This window comes from Leopardus geoffroyi, chromosome E2 (assembly GCF_018350155.1).
Source record: "Leopardus geoffroyi isolate Oge1 chromosome E2, O.geoffroyi_Oge1_pat1.0, whole genome shotgun sequence".
Lineage (NCBI taxonomy): Eukaryota > Metazoa > Chordata > Mammalia > Carnivora > Felidae > Leopardus > Leopardus geoffroyi.
This window is the reverse complement of record NC_059335.1, coordinates 26,247,695-26,252,713: the sequence shown is the minus strand read 5'-3', so window position 1 is coordinate 26,252,713 and position 5,019 is coordinate 26,247,695. Positions and strand designations below refer to the sequence as shown.

The window sequence follows — 5,019 nt, the reverse complement described above, 5'->3', positions numbered from 1 at the left end:
ACAATATTTTTCTCAGTAGAGACCCCTGAGATGCATAATTAACTGCCTTAGATGGCCCATTTGAAAGGACAATGTCCCTTCAGAGTATAACGTTACTGATTTGGGCACAGAAAAGAAGTCTTGAGAATGAGAACATGATTAAAAAAGAGGGAAGAGGAATAGAAGAAAGAAAAAGCAGGAGTAAAGTACATGAGATCAAAGTTGCAATCACTAAAAACTGCATTCTCAGCCACTACAGAATACTGTCTTCTATCCACAGCAGGCGCCTGTCCCAGAGCTGCTATTGTGCAGCATGGATCCGATTTGCTTGGAGATAGTCTCGTCATTCAAATGTTTTGTTGTTTACCTGAGAGCATTTAGAAGACTTTCTACACTATTGGGATATTGGTCCTTAAGAACTTTGATACAACCTTTCATATCAATTTTTGAAGTTTTGGCAAATGCTCCCACTAAATTGTACATGTCATAGAGTATTATGACACCCACCATTACCCTCAATCAGAATGACACCGTCTCTTCGTTTGTAAATCTGCTTCTGTATTCCGGTGTTTCGAGCGTGACTCTGCACACACTAGCCGTGGTGCTTAGACAATCTGTGGTATTTTCTTTGGTAAATTTTTGTTTTCTGATACAAATTTTGTTGTGGCATCATTTAATATTTTCAGCATTGGGACTGCCCCAGCATAAAACAAAGACAGTCGATTTGCCAATTTATTATTTACTTCATTTTCTCCTTTTGCTGCAACATTATTAATCCCCATAAGACTCAATGTTCTTCTATAATACAGAAATCATTCTGTATGGAGGGATTTGTCATCTTGAGTTTGTCCAACCGGAGTGTGAAGAGTCTCCGCAAACTGTTTAGCAAGAGCCTGCTCTCACTCTAGATGCTGCGTGGAAGAGTATGGGGTACTTGTCAAGGCTCCCAGATCTCTTAGTGCTTCTTCTAACCTCTAAGAAAATTCGTAAAATTTCTTTAAAAAATTTTTTTAATGTTTATTTTTTTTTTTTAATTTTTTTTTTTCAACGTTTATTTATTTTTGGGACAGAGAGAGACAGAGCATGAACGGGGGAGGGGCAGAGAGAGAGGGAGACACAGAATCAGAAACAGGCTCCAGGCTCTGAGCCATCAGCCCAGAGCCCGACGCGGGGCTCGAACTCACGGACCGCGAGATCGTGACCTGGCTGAAGTCGGACGCTTAACCGACTGCGCCACCCAGGCGCCCCTTAATGTTTATTTTTGACAGAGAGAGACACAGAGCATGAGCAGGGGAGGGGCAAGAGAGAGCAGGAGACACAGAATCTGAAACAGGCTCCAGGCTCTGAACTGTCAGCACAGAGCCCGATGCGGGGCTCGAACTCACAGACCGCGAGATCATGACCTGAGCCGAAGTTGGATGCTCAACCGACTCAGCCACCCAGGGGCCCCCAAATTTCTTTAATTTGCATACTAGTGGAACAACTGCACCTCAAGCCTTCTCATCTGCTGGATGCTGGATTGCATCTCGTATTTCATGGCCACCTCCTCTATGTTATTGCAAATCTTCCAAGATACCTTCTGCATCTTTTAATACTACATTCACCTGATTACAAATTTCCTTCTCAAACTCTTTAGGCTGGGCATTTTAAAACTCAAGGAAAAAATTTGACCCCTGCTCAACATCTGTGCATGTCAAAACTTTAAGATTCCTCATGTTAAGGTACCTCTTCTACTGAAAGAAATCTTCAGCCAGTGCTGGTGATTCTGTTCTTGTCATTCTATCAACTTGGTAACCTTGAATGAATTATTCAAACTCCAGTTCTCAGTTTCTTGCCAAGCCACCAGCAGTCGCATAAAAGGAGGACACTTGCCCACACCACCTCCCGCTGTGTCCCATCCCCCTCAAATAACATATTTAAAGATAAATCTAATAAAATATGTGCAAGATATATACAAAGAAACTACAAACTCTGATAGAAGAACTCAAAGAACTAAATAAATGGAGACATATTCCATGTTCATGGATAAGAAGATATTGCCAAGGTGTCAGTTCTTCCCAACTTGAACCATAGAGTCAATACAATCCCGATAAAAACCCCACCAGTTTTTGGATATCAACAAACTGATTCTTTCTATATGGAAAGACAAAAACAAAATCAAAGAAAAATATCCAACCCAATATTGAAGGAGAAGAACAAAGTCAGAAAACTGATACTACTTGACCTCAAGACTTACTATAAGGCTACATAATCAAGACAGTGTGGTATTAGTGAAAAAATAGACAAATAGATCAATGGAACAGAATGGAGAGTCCAGAAATAGACTCATATACATATTGTTAACTAATCTTTGACAAAGGTATAAAGGCATTGGAGAAAAGATGGTCTTTTCAATAAATGGTGCTGGAACAACTGGACCTTCACATACAAAGAACTGAATCTAAACACAGACCTTACATCCTTCACAAAAATTAATTCGAAATGGATCATATACCTAAATGCAAGATTCAAAACTATAAAACTTCTAGAGAATAACATAGTTTTCTCCTAATCTAGATGACTTTGGCTTTGGCAATGACTTTTTAGGTATAACACCAATGCACAATCTGTGAAAGAAACAAATAATAAGCTGGATTTCATTATAATTAAAAACTTCTGCTCTGCAAAAGACAATGTCAAAGAGAATGAGAATATAAGCCACAGAATGGAAGAAAATATTTGCAAAAGGATTATAAATACCTGTTAGTCAAAATATAAAGAATTCTTCAAAACTCAATGATAAGAAAATGTGCTCAATTAAATAATGGGAAACAGACCCAAAGAAATACCTCACCAAAGAAAATACACAGATGCAGGTAAGCATAGGAAAAGATGCCCCACATCATATGTCATTAGGGAAATTCAAATTAAAACAATGAAATTCCACTATACACCTGTCAGAATAGTCAAATCTAGAACACTGATGACAACAAATACTGGTGAAGATGTGGATCAACAGGAACTCTCATTCTTTGTTGGCAGGAAAGCAAAATGGTACAGCCACTTTGGAAGACATTTTGCAAGTCTCCTATACTACTAAACATACACTTTCCATAAGATCCAGCAATCAAGTTCTTTGGTATTTACACAAATTACTTGAAAATGTATGTTTACATAACAACCTGCACATGGATGTTTATAGCAGATTTATTCATGATTGCCTATATTTGGAAGCAAGAAAGATGTCCTTTAGTAGGTGAATGAATAAATAAACTGGTACATTCAAAAAATTGAATATTATTCAGTGCTAAAAAGAAGTGATCTTATGAAGCCATGAAAAGATACTGAGGAAACTTCAATTCATATTATTAAGTGAAAGAAACCAATCTGGAAAGCTACATAGTGTATGATTCCAACTATATGGTACCCTGAAAAAGGCAAAACTATAGAGACACTAAAAAGATCAGTGGTTGCCAGGGGTTGGGGGAAAGGGAGGGATGAGCAAGTGGAACACAGAGGATTTCTAGGGAAGCAAACTTATTCTGGATGATACTATAGTGGTGAATACATGTCATTTTACGTTTGTCAAAGCCCAAGGAATGTACAACACCAATAAAAAGCTCTCACATAAACTATGAACTTTGGGTGATAATGCGCTAATGTAGGTTCAGTGATTATAACAAATATACTATTACATCAAAGGATTTTAATATTAGGGGTGGTTATGTGTAGTGGGGCAGGGTATATATGGGAAATCTGTGTACCTTCCACTTAATTTTGCTGTGAGTCTAAAACTGCTCTTAATAAAGTCATTTAAAAAGAGAAAATTTATTATATATATTCTGTAAATGAAAAACCATTATTAGCTATGAACAGAAAATAACTCTAGCTTCCTTTATTCCTTGCTTCCTTTCCTGAAAAATTCAGTCCAAAAGTCAGCAGGTGGTTCCAAGCAGAGTAAGTCTGTGTGGATTGTGGAGCAGCCCACTGTGAAGTGTCACAAATATCAAGAGGATAACATCCCTGCAACATGGGATGGGATACCAGAGTCTATGCATGGAGGCAGTGGTGGTGATGACCCAATGCAATGTGTCGAAGCCTGGGAAGAGTGAAGAATTTATCCACACATGGTAAAGAGGTGCATGTAAGGTAAGATGGATAGGGCGTAGGGCAGCAAGTGGGATAAAGAAGAAACTGTGTAAGACAGTATGGAGTTTTAGAACTCTAGCTGGGTAAAGATGGCAACCATGGGGTAGGGTGTCAGGTCCAGGAAAGATGAAGAAGAAAACTGTGTATTGAGGGGTGATGGTAGCAGCAGCCAATGCAGGATGTTGGAGCCTGAGCAGGGTCAGAAGGATACATGTAATGGAGATACAAAAGGTATTAGTCAGTGTAAGATGCCAAAGCCCAAGTAGGGTGAAAGGCGTCTGTGCATGGGACAGTCATGATGATTGGAGACTGTCTATATATAAGAGGGTTGCTCCAAGAATTAAATAGATTGAAATAGATGGATGGTAATGGGAGCCAGTTTTCTCATTGTTGGAGAAGGGAGTTATAAATATAAAAGGGAAGAAAGTGGAATGAAACCTGAGGTGTTGGATTGAATTTAGTATGAACTAATGATAGTAGTGAGATAGAGAGATAGAAGAGTTAAAAATAAACAAGTAAACAAACAAACAAACAGAGAGGGCTTGGGAACAATGACATCCCAATACCAATGAGCACACATAATACCCAGACCTTGGTTTCTAAATACCATTCTCCACTAAAAGTAACCAGAACTCCTTAGGGAAATGGCTGATTCTAGGGCTATGGCTGAAGATCCTAGAGAACCTTGTGGAGGGAAGCAAGGAAGTGCTCAGAGAATGATTGGACATGTCAAAAGGAGAAAGGACATACTGGAGAGCTTCTTACTGACCAAACCTGAGACAATTTGAATACCAAAATAAATAATGATCTATAAGAGATTAGAGCCAATAGAATAAGATAGGATTTTATGAGTATACACAGACATAAATAATTTCATGGATAGAAAAAAAGTTTTTTTTTTCTCTCAGCAGA

General features: G+C 38.5%; 1 pseudogene; it reads right to left on the bottom strand.

Moving 5' to 3' along the window:
• Positions 1-249: 249 nt before the first annotated feature.
• LOC123577828 lies at positions 250-903 on the bottom strand (annotated as a pseudogene).
• Positions 904-5,019: the final 4,116 nt, after the last annotated feature.